General features: G+C 39.7%; 1 protein-coding gene, 3 non-coding genes and 1 pseudogene across 4 annotated transcripts in view; all 5 read left to right on the forward strand.

Annotated features, from left to right (window-relative positions):
• Positions 1–3,194, forward strand: part of LOC140313410 (uncharacterized) — a 435,793-nt gene extending 432,599 nt beyond the window's left edge. The window contains exons 3-4 of the transcript XR_011917041.1: positions 57–119; positions 1,096–3,194. The gene's annotated coding sequence lies outside the window, so the exon portion shown is untranslated. The remainder of the gene's footprint in view (positions 1–56; positions 120–1,095) is intronic.
• A 4,974-nt stretch (positions 3,195–8,168) lies between these two features.
• On the forward strand, positions 8,169–8,355 carry LOC140313531 (U2 spliceosomal RNA). Its single transcript, XR_011917051.1, has one exon. It is a non-coding gene; the product is annotated as a U2 spliceosomal RNA (small nuclear RNA).
• A 405-nt stretch (positions 8,356–8,760) lies between these two features.
• LOC140313535 (U5 spliceosomal RNA) lies at positions 8,761–8,876 on the forward strand. Its single transcript, XR_011917055.1, has one exon. It is a non-coding gene; the product is annotated as a U5 spliceosomal RNA (small nuclear RNA).
• A 298-nt stretch (positions 8,877–9,174) lies between these two features.
• Positions 9,175–9,393, forward strand: LOC140313529 (U2 spliceosomal RNA; annotated as a pseudogene).
• Positions 9,394–9,715: 322 nt separating this feature from the next.
• Positions 9,716–9,830, forward strand: LOC140313555 (U5 spliceosomal RNA). Its single transcript, XR_011917072.1, has one exon. It is a non-coding gene; the product is annotated as a U5 spliceosomal RNA (small nuclear RNA).
• The last annotated feature ends 5,096 nt before the right edge of the window (positions 9,831–14,926 follow it).

A 14,926-nucleotide genomic window follows, 5' to 3' on the forward strand; every position in this document is an offset into this window, starting at 1 on the left:
AATTACACGCTCACTCACTCTTTCTTATTCCTTATATGCATGTTTATGAACTGCAGGAGCTGGTTGAAGCACTGGAGAGAACCCCTGTATGCACAGGGAGAACACGGAAACTCCACAAAGTAAGTATTTGAGAATGAAATTGCCAGTCAAGTACTTTTATTATATTTCAGTTCTCTGTGTGGTCTGAGTGCTCAACCTATTTACTGTAAGCTTGGTCATAACGTGATTATGTATGATTATATAACAAAGGGTTATTAAGTACAACAGATCTACAAAAAGGTTGATTTTAAGGAAGAGAGCTGGGGAGTAGAGTTCAGTGGGTCACTCCATGACTGAAAATGATCATGTTTGAATATGTGTAAATTAATGCAAGAAAAGGGAGTTGCTGTAGTGTCTCTCTGTGTTATTTTGACTCAAGTAGGTCACAGGCATTTCAGTAAGACCTCAGGAAATAGTGTTAGCTTGGAGCTGTTAGTGGCTGACTTTACAAGTTTTTTTTAAGGATGAGATAAATAAATTAAACAAAAGACATGGTCATCCTTTATATGACCATGTGCCTTTCCAATCCTTGTGGATCCTTTCATTTTTATACCATTGATGTTGATTTTTACAGGAAAACATGGTTTGCTTGCACACAGATTAGTTGCATGCATATACAAACAGAAAAGTTTTGTCCTAAGTACTCAACTGCTTTGTAACCCAAATGTTAAATCAACACACAACGCAATAGCAACACAACAGCTCGTCTAAATCAACCAAAAGATAATTATAATAGCTTGTGTTATTTTTTAATGTCTATCTGGACTGTATTGTTTATTGCATGGTGTTTTATTGTACGGAAGCCGAGAACGGCCATGGATTATTATTTTTTGTTATATCGAGATAACAAAATAATTAATTCGTTATCACAAGAAAATTATCTTTGTTATATCGAGATAACAAAATGATAAGTAGCTATCATGAGATATCGGTGCATAAAAAAAGAAAATCCATGGCCGCTCTCGGCTTCCGTCTCATTGAATGTGACACATTGCTCTTTCTTTTCTTTTCTGTATGGCATAAATCACCTCCCATACGTGGTTCTGGTAACAACAGCATCAGGACCATTGCCACATCACATGACCCCCATGATGGAAACATCAATGTTAAAAGAAGAGCACAAACTGCAAAGACTAATTTATTGCAGTTGTTTCATGGTATATTGGTAACCAAGTACAATATTTGTGTGACACATAGTTAAATAACTCTTCATATTAAAATCTACAAATCTACAAAAGATCGCCAGTAGACAGACAGTAAAAGTCAGATCAATAATTCCATTACATTTCAGTTTCACATCTCGCATTAGAACTCTGAAACAACTTGCATAAAGAAACGGGAGTTTCCCATTGCACTTTTTGACTTTGGTTTCATATTTAGTTTTTTCTACTGGTCAAGAAACTGGACTCACTGTGCGGTTTCTACAAATTAGTTTTGCCACTGCTTCACTGTGTGACTTTCATGCACCCACTGTGGAAAGGTTAATCAATAAAATGTTCCATCTCCCTCAGTTGATCTAACAAAGTGTCATCTCAGTGATTTCATTTGGATGGCTTTTATTGACTTGATTTGAATGGAATTATTAGATTCTCTATGCTGAAGTGATAGCCTTAGAAAACAACCTAACTGGATATTCAAGAAAGCTTCACCTTAACCGCCTACAGCAGTAAATGCACTGTAACAGTCAAAAAGGGCAATTTTACTGAACAGGCACTTTTACTCTTGATAACTTTAAGTAATTGCGTAAAAAATAATTTGCCTGTATTAAAGTGGTACTTCAATTCAATGAAATTTGCACTTAACAAGATATTTTTGCATTGAGTTTATAAATTAGAAATCCCGATTATCATTATAGAATTCTGCTGTATTAACACATACAATCTGTGATGCAACTGGAAATCATGTGTGGAGCAACCTTCAAAAGGACTAACAAGTCCATGTTGGCAACCCTTACTGACGGAAGAGGACTCAGCCAGAGGTGAGGAGGTGGTTGGTGCTTGGCAGCATGAATGACTCCTGTGACATTGGAGTGACTCTGTTCATAAGGTTTGTCCTGCTCTCCTACTATGACTGCTGCTGCTGCTTGGCTGGGTGAAACTAAAGTACTATTCAAGAGAAAATTTGTGAAACGTAGAAGTCTAATGAAACAGCAATCAGGGGTCACATTTACAGTACAGTATCATTAGTCCGGTTTCTGTTGTGCCAGCAAATAGAGGAACTGAAGTGGTATTCCACATGCCTGTGTCATAATAGGAAATTTGATATTAGATGATACTGAGGGGCAGTTTGAAAAGGTCCAGTTTCTCTTGAACAAACAGTGCAACTGTTATGAAAAAGCTGTATTCTGGGCTTTTTTTAAAAAACAAGAATACAAACCAATTAAATATTATGCAAGTGCTGTGGAAGATTTGTCTGTTGGACGATGAAACAAGTAGAAATACAATTCCTGTTAACTAAGTGTAGACATGTTTATTTTGTACGTATCCTGCGCTAGTTTGGTGCGTCGGTTGTGCACGTCCTTAGAAATTAACGTCACGCATTCTCAAGCTGCAATATGTAGGTGACCAGCAGGGGAGGTGTAAGATTACTTTTTGACGTTTCAGTGTTTTATACCATCAGTTTCTCATGCTGTGCTTGGTTTTGGGGGCCTCACATGCCGTCTGCGATATCTGCACTGTCGCTTTTTCTGTCGGGATCTTAAGGTCAACAAAATGCTAACCTCTTCTATTCACCCCATATTAACCATTTAGCAGGGTGCTTGTATTTACGTCCTGTAAATCCGCCAGTCGCTTCTCGTCTCATCGATCAGGTGTGCCCCCTTGTGGAATCCTCCGGTAACAAGCGTTCTACACAGGCAAGTATGTGAGCAGTTAGGCTAAAAACAGAGACGGCTGCTTACGTGAACGCGAGTTAAAACAGAAACTGTATTCTCAGCCTTAATCAGTACTTGCTGATGGTGGAAATCCCTGCATAAAGTGAACAAAAATTAATACATATTTTCCAGTCAGCAGATAAATCATTCAACCCTGATTTTACAGGGCTTGAAATAAGGATGTTCCACATATTTTCTGCAACTCTATGAGGTGAGAAACAACATTTTTTCTATATGTGGCACTTTTATTGTCACAGAACTTTTAATTACACATAAATTCAACGTGTTTGATATAAAAAAAAAGACACATGAGAAAACAATATTGATAATAATTCATCAGTTCCAAAAAAGAAAACAATTTACCAAGAAATATATAATTTATTCATATGTAAACATATCCAAAAACAAATATGTACTTACACACACACACACACAGTTATTAATTGTAGGCTTGTAAGAACAGGAAAGTTTTGAGTTTAGTTTTGAATGTAGTCAAAATTGTAGTTGATCTGATGTCAGTAAGCAGTTTGTTCAAGGACCACCATAACTGAAAGCACACTCGGCATATATGGGGAATATAACACTGAAAACCATATGTGGCGCACGGAACCATTAAAGGCATTACAGTGCTGCACATTTCCACAGACAAATTCTTATGGCAATATTGCTTTCATGGTTTCATCAGTCGAAACACATCTGTGTGTTGTGGCAACACTATAACAGAGCAGGCATTCTGGGAAGTAATGACAAACATGCTACTCATTGATATAATCTACTTATACTATGTATTAACAATGATATGTTCTATATTGTGATCCCCTGTCTGTGCTGTCAGAAAAGTTGCACGCTGAACTATTTAAGGGGAGATGATGTGTGAAGCAAATGCCTTTGTATGATCAATAAAAAACAGTTTTGGACAATAATTAATCACTTAATGTGAATAATTAAGCAAGTATTACCACCTCTACTCTGCGTACATGCAGTTAACTGTCATTGCAGAACTTGTGTTATTCTGATTACAATTAATTGGACTGTAATTGGGCCTTTTAAAGTGCTTTGAGATGACGTTTGTTGTAACTTGGAGTTCTACAAATAAAACTGAATCTAAGTGAACTGGGATTTTTTTTGTATTTCTTTATGAACGGAAACTGTTTTGCAAACGGGGAAAGATTTTTTAATAAACAGGGAGGTAAAAACCCAATTTCTAAAAATACCTGTGTTTGTGTACACTTAACTGACACAAAGCAGATCTTTGTACATCTTTTTCACAGACGAGCAAAGCTAAAGGACCAAGAACAGCCCTGACACTTCTGAGAACGGCCCCCAGCTCAGATTGATCCACATATGTACGAGACTGCCTCCAAGTGGCAGCAAAACGCTATAACATGTAGACATTTATTTGCAAGCCTCCAATGGAGATCTTTGTTCATGTCTTTTTTTTAATGGTAAATTAACTATTTTATAGTGCTCTTCTGGTCAAGCTGACAACACAAAGCTATTTTACACTGTTTGTCACATTCACTCACACATTCATGCAGCATGTCTTAGTCCCTATACAGGCTACACAATGTTTTCTTTTATACATTCACACATTGATGGATGCATCCAGGCAATGTAGGGTTCAGTGTCTTGCCCACATCATGTGGTCCAGGGAAGCGGGGAGTCGTATGACAAAACTTCCAGTTAGCAGGCAACTGCTCTTTCTCCTTCCTGGGATCCTTCTGCCCAATCTTTTTCACTGTATATATCCGTTGATGTGGCTCAACATGGCTAACATGGCTCATAGTAATGTTGATTTGTTTTACTATTTAATAATCAATGTAAGTCTATTTCAGATACAGTGACACCTCGGAAACGAAACATTGTCCCCTTCAAATTGTTGTCCTTGGATAAATTAAATTATTCTTAGTTTTAGGAGATATTGTCACAAGTTAGAATGTTTATGGAAGGCCTCCAAGCTTGAGGGTCATAGGTTACATCTTAAAGAATCCATTTCTTCACTAAATTACATGTTGAAAAATACTAGAAAGCAGTATATTGAAAATCTTAAGTCTCCATTCTCTCAATATCATGCTTGTAACTTTCTTATCCCTGATACCTAATCCTCTTTTCCTCCTGTTAGCTCACAGGACATCAGTACTCTGCTCGGTCGTATGAAATCGACTTCAACCCCTATCAATGTCCTTCCTATTTCTTTTTTCATTCGTGTTTTTAGCTCTGTTGGCCTTTGTATTGTGGAAATGATTCATATTTCTATTCATACTGGCTCAGTTCCCAGATTCTTTAAACAAGCTGTTGTTGAGCCAATATTAAATGAACTACTTTTGGACCCATCTCTTCCAAACAGTTACAGTCAAATATCCAAATGACCTTTTATGTAAAAGATGTTGGGAAAAAAAACAGTAGCACAGCAATTTAACAGTTTCTCAGAGAAAACTAATGTAATGGATACTTTCAAGTCTATTTTTTGCAGATTGCACTCTACTGAAACTGCTTTACTCAAGTTTCCAGGAACTTTTTGATGGCAACAGACTGTGGAGAGTATACAGTTCTGGTTTTATCGGATCTTACCTCTTACCCTGATACTGTTGACCACAGTATCACCATGAAGGCTGAAGGGCTTGTTTGGTATTACTGGTGGAGAAATCTTTTAGTGCTTGTATGAATCAAGTTTTGTTTGATACAACAGCTCTGATATGTGGGTTACCTCAGAGATCAGTTTTGGGTCCAGTTCTCTTTTTGTTTTATATATTCCCTCTAGGCCAAATTATTAGACGTCTCAAAGATATTTGTCATCATCTCTATGCTGAGTATAGGTATACTGTTCTTTCAGAGCCTCTGGGTTTTATAAATTGTCTATGGAAAGTAATTACTTCATAGAAATCAAACAATGGTTAAATGACAGAAATTTGGGCATCATCTTTGACAATTCATTATCCTTTGAGCATCTCTCCAAACAGCCAGTTCAAAACTGTTGTTTATCATTTAAGGAATATTTCCAAACTCAGGCTACTTGTGTTAAAGGCTGAACTTGAGATGATGATCATGCTTTTATTTCCTCTCGCTTGAATTATTTTTTACCTGTCTTTTTACCTGTTTCAAGAAATCTTTTTTTGGATCTGCCTCAGACTGTTCAGAATGCTGCGGCAAGACTTTCAACTGGCACCAACAGAAAGTCACACATCACTCCAGTCTTGGTTTCTGTTCATTGATTGCCAGTAAATTTTAGAATTAATTTTAAAATCTTAGTTTCTGAATTTCTGAATATATATTTCAGAAGCAGAGAAGCGAGGATGGAAAGTTAGGATCTGTCCAGTGGAAGTAGGATGTAGAGGATTTGTTGCAAAGTCTGTTTTGTTGGGTGTAAGTAAACAGAGTGTGAGGAAAATAGTGAAGGAAGCGTCAAATGAGGCAGTAAAGTTCAGTCGGTGGATTTGGATTAGAAGAAGCAATAGTAGCTGGGGGCCCAGCAGGGGGAGCACTTAGGGTAAACAGACTCTGGGGAGAAGCAAGAAAGAAATCCAGGATGTATTTAAGTGGAGGGTGTGGCCCATGTGAGCCTTCTCCAATAATACCCAACTGCAGCCACCGCAGCCGCTACAAACCACGCCCATATAAGCCACACCCCTGTAATCCACGCCTGCGTATTGCAAGACGAGACGCAATGCTGGTTCAGGTAAGACACATTTATATTTTTACATTTTGGGAAGATTGTCTATAGAAGCGAATCGTAACCATAATTCAAATTAAAATGCATTTGCAGAAATGCTTTTTCATTTTAAGAATGTGGCTGCATTATTTGACTCATAAATGAAATTAGTAATCAGTCATTTTTACATTTTGGGAAGATGTTGTCTATAGAAGCGAATCGTAACCATAATTCAAATTCAAATGCATTTGCAGAAATGCTTTTTCATTTTAAGAATGTGGCTGCATTATTTGACTCATAAATGAAATTAGTAATCAGTCATCATATTTGCATTTTAATTTTCTTCTTCAAGAGTGCTCAATCTTTCACTTAATTAAAATGAAAAAGAAATAGACATTTGAGATTCAATTTTCTAAATATACCCCAGCAAATAGATACCAAAATTCAATTTGAAATGTAAAATTTGAAAATTAAAATGCATTTGCAGAAATGCTTTTTCATTTTAAGAATGTTGCTGCATTATTGGACTCAATAAATAAAATTAGTAATCAATCATTTCATTTGCATTTGCATTTTCTTCTTCAAGACTTCACATTATTGCTTTTTCATTTTCATGGTCTGCTCGCAAAGTTCTGCCCATGATTCGAAAACGAAAAAGAATTCTCAGCGGCGCAGCAGAGTGAGGTCAGCTCTTCTTCAGCTCCCTGCTGACCGAGCTACCCATCTTGTTCGGTAGGGGCCGGTGTGCACATCTGCATTGCATTACATTGCAAATATGCCGGGAAATTGATTGAATTGCCGGGTCTTTAGAGGAATCAGATCATGGCGCTCCCTAAAATTGTACAAACACTGTTAGAATTAGCTGAGCAGGTAGAATCTAATAATATATCTGAGTCTAATGCCTGTGGCCTAGTAGAACAAGTCAGAGAGCTTGGCTGCATACTCAGATCACAGATTTACACATTAATGAGGTTTTATTACCATTTTATTAAATGGTTTAAAAATAAAGGAAATAGCGGAGCATAGGTCAGAAGACAATCCGTCGGAGGATGCAAAGCAACGGATTGATGTAACAGACTCCTTATTACTCCCAAACTAAACGATCAGCAGCACTCCCTTCTATGTCCCAACTGGGTTGACGCACCCTCAATCCCCCAGACATTAAGAAACCGGGTGGGTGGTTACGTCCGCTCTTCATCCATGGAACGGGGGTTAATTTCTTTTTCATTTGAATTAAGTGAAAGATTGAGCACTCTTGAAGAAGAAAATTAAAATGCAAATGGGATGACTGATTACTAATTTCATTTATGATTCAAATAATGCAGCCACATTCTTAAAATGAAAAAGCATTTCTGCAAATGCATTTTAATTTCAATTATGGTTACGATTCGCTTCCATATTTGACGTGTAATGTAACATTTAAGACATATTTTCTGCGCCAGCAGGACTATAACGTGACCAAGATAACTGTTTTCTAAATATACGATGAATTTTGAATATTTTACTAAAATGATACATATATCTTTTAAACTGTTTTTGAATTTAAAATTTTCCTGTGTCTATGGAGTAATGTTTTAAAAAGATGAAAAGATATATGTGCAAGGTGTGAAAATTGTCAATAAAACATGAAAAAGAAGAAAAATCTGTTCTTATCAGTTTAATATCTGATATGTCCTCTATACGAGGACTACATATTAAATGGATTTTTAGCAATAGGAGTTGAAAAAGGAGCTTGCTCCGTTCACTCCAAGCATTGACCCGGTACTGCAGTGCCGCTGGGAACGGTGCGCTCTTCTCTGCTCTTGTGAAAAAGCAAACAGGATGGAAGTTTCAGGGAGCCCAAGATGAAACTTTCTTTTAGTCTGCTGAGAAAAGAGAGTGAATGAGAAGTAGACTTTAACATGGCTCTGGGAGCGAGCCGAGTGCGGGCTAACCGGGAGAATTGCTTGAAAGAAACGCGACACCGAATGAGCGGTCAGAACAAAGCCTCAATACGGTGTTCCCGTGGTGTTTTTGTTGCTGCCTTGTCTTTTGCACAGAGTAAAAGACAAGGCAGCCATCGAATAGGGCCCGATTGTTCCTACTTGGTCAGCCGAGGAGCAAGGGGGGGGAGCAAGCGTCTCAACCAAGCAAAGCTCACCATGGGGAAGGTGGCTATGCCAACTAGCCTGATGCCCTGCTTCCGCAGTGACGGATAATCGTACTCTGGTTTCTCTTCATAACGTACAAGTCTTTTGCCTTTTACTAAAGACTTCCGTGGAGAGCAGCACTAATGAGTTGTTTCTATTTTTGGTAGGCTTTACCTTTGCGGGTGAAGCCCTTTCTGTCTGTGCAAAAGAACTCTTGTTACTGTGCAGAGTGACTTCTCTGAGTAGAGTCGCCTTACTTGTTGCGACTGTGCCGATGTTCGAAGCTGGAGTGCAAAGTTGTTGCTTGAATGGTGCTCGCTGGAGCGTGCGGGAGTGCAAAGTTATATCATTTAAAAGGGCTGAAGAGTGCTCAGTGCAGCGGAGGTGCAAAGTGACACTCTGGCCACCTATGGCCATAAAAAGAACACCGCTACAAGTGCGCATTGTGCCAAGAAGGGCCCTCGGACGTGAACCAGTGGACAGTTATCACTTCTCGGCCTATTGGTTAAGATCAAGTGTAGTATCTGTTCTTATCAGTTTAATATCTGATATGTCCTCTATACGAGGACATATCTGATATGTCCTCTATACGAGGACTACATATTAAATGGATTTTTAGGAATAGTAGTTGAAAATGGAGCTTGCTCCGTTCACTCCAAGCATCGACCCGGTATTGCAGTGCCGCTGGGAACGGTGCGCTCTCCTCTGCTCTTGTGAAAAAGCAAACAGCGGAGTGAATGCGAAGTAGACTTTAACACGGCTCTGGGAGCGAGCCGAGTGCGGGCTAACCGGGAGAATTGCTTGAAAGAAACGCGACACCGAATGAGCGGTCAGAACAAAGCCTCAATACGGTGTTCCCATGGTGTTTGTGGCTGCCTTGTCTTTTGCACAGAATAAAAGACAAGGCAGCCATCGAATAGGGCCCGATTGTTCCTACTTGGTCAGCCGAGGAGCAAGGGGGGCGGGGGGGGAGCAAGCGTCTCAACCAAGCACAGCTCACCATGGGGAAGGTGGCTATGCCAACTAGCCTGATGCCTTTCTCTTCATAACGTACAAGTCTTTCGCCTTTTACTAAAGACTTCCGTGGAGAGCAGCACTAATGAGTTGTTTCTATTTTTGGCAGGCTTTACCTTTGCGGGTGAAGCCCTTTGTTGCTTGAAAGGTTGAAACTTTGCACTCCAGCTTCAAACATCGGCACAGTCGCAACAAGTAAGGTGACTCTATTCAGAGAAGTAGAGTCAGTTATCTTGGTCATGTTATAGTCCTGCTGGCGCAGTGTGAATCCCATTTTGCTCCTCCGATCAGCAGACCTCTCAGATCCATCACAGTGCTCAGGGGAGATCCCCGCGCTTTTGCTCCTTCCCACCTGCCTCACCCAATGAGCCAGTCTGCTGCTTCTTAGACCTTTTTTTCGTGTGACTCCGGCTCCTTCGTCCGAGTGAGCACAGAGGCGATGCTTCTTTGTGGCCGCGTCCTTGGCCTGCCGCCTCCAGCTGCAGCCTCTTGGGCTGTTGCTACTGCCATCTGGATCACAGCCACAGGGGGAATCTGCTTGTGCCTTCTTACCAGCAAGTTTCTTAAGGTCCATATGGCGTCTTTGATGGCGGCCAGGGTGAGCCACTGTTTGACAAATTCCTCTTTCCTGAGGTTCTGATTTTGACTCACCCCATAAAGCACCAGTTGTGCTGACAGGACCTCTCTTGCTGATAAGTACGGGAAATTTAAGGAGTCGGCTGTTGCCCACAAGTCCACAGCAGCACTGCACTCCCAGAAGAGATGCCTCACCGTCTCAGGCGCGCCACAACCTGGACGGGGGCAGGTGGCCGTCGCCGACATACCCCTGGAGTGCATGACAGATATGTCTGGGAGAATCTCGTGAGCCACCATCCATGACAAATCCCAAAGTCTGTTTGGAAGAGCTTAAAGGTTCACACTTCGCCAAACTGTTGAGGGCTCGCCAATAGTGAGCCCACGCACTGGACTCACTGGGGCCCGCTCCTGCACAACAGAGACCAAAGATCGATGGCACGTTAAAACTTATACTTCTTCTTGTTCTAAATTAAAATGGTTTAAAAATGTCTTTATAAAAGCATAACTTTCTGTTAGATTAAAAGACATGTACTTTCAGGTCTGATGGTAAAAGTCGTAGTCTTCTCAAGTAGGCCCCCATCCAGAATCTTGCCATTGCAGCTGCCGCTGGGTTTTTGGATGGGTTAATTGCACACTTTAATTGGACAGAGGTAAAGAGACTTCCTAAAAACAAATACAGATCTGGTACTGCTTTCCCTCCTTTCACTTTTGGCTTCTTCAGTACTTCCCTCCTCAACCTTTCCCATTTGGAGTTCCATAAAAAATAAAAGATGGATCGTTCCAGGTCTAAAAGAACTCTTCGAGGTGTCATAAAGACAGAACTGGCAAGAAACAGCAGAGGTAAAATAACTGTTTTGATAATTAAAATCTTGCCTTCTTGTCAGTCCTCTGAGTCCCCAAAACCCTAGCCGTTTCCTTATTTTCCCCACAATATCTGGCCAATTTGTTTTTCCTTTTCCTTCCGTATCAAATTTGATCCCTAGTATTTTTTGGTCTCTGTTGGCAATTGTCAGGGGGAGTCCAGTAACCTCTGATTCTGTCCATGGTCCGTAAAATTTGGTTTGTGTCTTTTCTTTGTTTATTTTTGCCCCTGATCCCTTGGCGTACCAGTCAGTGACATCGAAAGTTCTATTTATAGATAAAATATCTGTACACAATATGTTAATGTCATCCATGTATAGGACACATTTAGCTACCAAGCCTGCACTCCTTTAATCTGTCAATCTTTACTCAAGTTCTGTGCTAAAGGCTCGATGCAACACACATACAAGAGAGCAGATAATGGGCATCCTTGCCGAACACCGCACTTCACTTTCACTGCATCAGTCAGGTGACCATTTATGATGAACCTACTGCTTATATCTTGGTACAGTAATCCCACCCATGTCGTCAGTCTTTGAGGGAAACCCACCTTTTGCAACACCTGAAAGAGATATTGATGCGAGACCCGATCAAAAGCTTTTTCAAAGTCTAAATTTAAGATGACAAGCCGGGTGTTTCTGTTTCTAGCGTAATCAATGATGTCTCGAATCAGTACGAGGCTGTCGGTGAGTTGTGTCCCTGAGATGGCACAAGCCTGGTCTGGGTGAATTACCTCCTCTAAAACAGAGGACATCCGTGTCGCTAAAACCTTGCTAAAAAGTTTACAGTCAAAGTTTAAAAGTGTGATGGGCCTCCAATTCTTTAGGTTAGTCTTATCATTTTTTTTATAAAGTACAGTCACTATTCCCACTCTAAAACTGTCAGGCAGTCGGTCGAGTTTTTCAAAATCTTTAAAAACATCTAAAATGTCTGATGATAAAAGGTCCCAAAAGGTCAGTTAGAATTCTGCAGGAAGCCCGTCTAAACCCGGAGCTCGACTTCTCTTAAAACCTGTTAGGCATTTTTTTAACTCTAAAGCAGTAAAATCCTGTGTCAAGTGTGCATTCTCTTTTACGGTTTTGTCAACGAATTTTAAAATTTCTGCCGATGTTTCCAAGTGCACTGGTTTCTCTTTGTACATGTTACTATAAAAGGTATGTACAGTTTCAATCATCTCTTGTGTGGATTTTGTTAAAAACCCATCTTCTCTTTATAGATTTAGAATACACTCCTTTTTATTTATAACTTTCTTAAAAAAGTACCGTGTGCATTTTTCACCTTCCCCAATTTCCTTTACTCTTTATTTCTGCTAAAACTGACATTTCCTTTTTGACATCTTTGATTTCTTCATTAAAGTCTATGCCACACTGATTTAGTTTAAAGTAGCGCTGTAAGCGTTTCTGTAGACCCATCATACCTCTATTCTCTTTCCTTTTTTTTACGTTTACCTTGTCGTTTCCTTCACCATTTCCCACCATTGTGCATGTGTTTCGTAGAGGTCTTGAAGGGTCTGCCACTCTTTATAACATTCCCTGTACTGACTGACTATGATTTCATCCTCCAACAGGGAACAGTTGAGTTTCCACAGACCACTTCCTACCGTCACACCAGAAGGGGTTGAAAGGGTGCAGGAGAGCATAAGGTGGTCTGAAAAGAAAACAGGGGTTAATCTAACATCAGTGGGTGGGCAATCTCTAGTAAAGAAATAATCAATGCGAGAGGCTCTGGTGCCATCATGACTAAACCAAGTGAAGCCCTCCTCTCTGGGATGCATGGTTTTAAAACAGTCAGTAAGCTTAAAATCCCTGCATATGCCCTGAAGTAAAATCGAAGTCTTATCCACTTTAAAATCTCCCCCTGCTCTTTTTCTATCTTTCCTGCTCAAGATACAGTTAAAATCCCCTCCTACAACTAAAGGTACTTGCCCTAGCATGTAAAGCTGTATATCTTCTAAAAGGTCATACCTGTATTTTTTTCCATTGAAACCATAAATATTTAAGAGATTAAAGTCTTGCCCCATAAAATTCAAGTGTGCTAAAAGTGCCCGTCCGTCTCTCACCACTGTGCTACCTTTCACCAGAACATGCAGATTTTTAATTAGAATGGCCACACCATCATTTTTATTTTGATTTGAGCCACTCCATATCGATAAATGGGGCCACATTTCCTCCCATTGTCTATGGTTTTTTTAGAAAAGGTAGTCCACATTCTTGTATTAAAAACACATCTGATTTTATGAAGTCTAAGAAGGATAAAATACTCTGGTCTCTTGTCTTTGATTTCAATCTTCTCACATTTAGTGTTGAGAAGGTGAGAACCATTAAAAGGATAAAGGAAAGTAGGTATGTCATTTTCGTTTTTCTAAGTTATCAAAACAAATTACACACTCAGGTTATTTCTTGGGAAACTAGCTCTTCCTTCATTTTTTTAGGTGAAAAGTGAGTAGGGTGATCTATATTTCCTTTTCGGACTCTCGGTGTTGGTCTCTGACGCAATGTTGCATTTAACTTTGAGTTAAATGCAACATTTAAATGCAACATTGAGTTAAATGCAACATTTAACTTTGAGTTTAATGCAACATTTAACCCCCCCCCCCCCCCCCCTTGCTCCTCGGCTGACCAAGTAGGAACAATCGGGCCCTATTCGATGGCTGCCTTGTCTTTTACTCTGTGCAAAATACAAGGCAGCAACAAAAACACCACGGGACCACCGTATTGAGGCTTTGTTCTGACCGCTCATTCGGTGTCGCGTTTCTTTCAAGCAATTCTTCGCATTCACTCTCTTTTCTCTGCAGACTCTTGGGATTTTATCTATAAAATGAATTCCTTCACTCAAACTATGTTAAAACTGCTTTGTCCTTCATATTTACCATGTCTAGAAAGATTTAAACAAAAAAAACAACGTTGTACTTTGCAGTAAAAGAAAGAGCAAATCTAAAGTTTCAGGAATCCGAGAATAAGCTTACTTTCATGAGTTCTTCACGATTTCGGATTTAGCTATATAATGAATTCCTTCACTCAAACTAAATTAAAACTGTTAAACCGCTAATCTGTTACATGTAAGGCAGATGTCAAATTCACCGAAATAGGATCTAAGGGTATTCGGCCAATCGAGCTGTAGCAGCTTCGGTAAAAGAGTATAAGTGTAAGAGTTTGTGAATAAAGGTGTGCGCAGGAGCAGGGAGCAATGCCGGCTGGGGTATATGTTCTTGTATGTTGTCTGACTGTTTGATTTGAAAGTGTTGTGTAAGTGTCCTGTTGAATGTTACATGTTTGGGCTTTGACACGCTTCACTGTGGTTGTTAACTGTGTGGTGTGTCCTGAAATGTTATATGTTTGGGCTGTGTGACATGCTTAATGCTTGTCAGTAGCTACCCACTTATTCATATATAGCAACTGACAACATAAGAAGTCCGGACATACTTTGATAGTAGTTGTAGAAGTATCCTTATTGATAATGGATAAACTAATTCATAGTGATAGAACAGTAGATGAACAGGTGCCTGCACATGTCTCACGAAAATAAAATGGGTGTATGATTGCTGACGGCAGAGCGATACTGCCAAACTTATGAGTTCTTGTGGCAAACTTGATTCAGTGTCTTGACGTGTATACGCTGTTTCGCTGACTTGATTGTCACAAGAAACAAGGTGTGTTTGATAAGATCCGGCCATTTTATTACGGGAGGATCAGTATGTATGGATTCTGATGTGACTGATAAACCCATTCGTATCTTAAGCATGATCTAATACGTGAGACAACGCCCTGGCACACAATAAAAAAAAAA

The sequence above is a fragment of the Leuresthes tenuis genome, unplaced genomic scaffold (genome assembly GCF_036924035.1).
Source record: "Leuresthes tenuis unplaced genomic scaffold, fLeuTen1.0.hap1 SCAF_8, whole genome shotgun sequence".
NCBI lineage: Eukaryota > Metazoa > Chordata > Actinopteri > Atheriniformes > Atherinopsidae > Leuresthes > Leuresthes tenuis.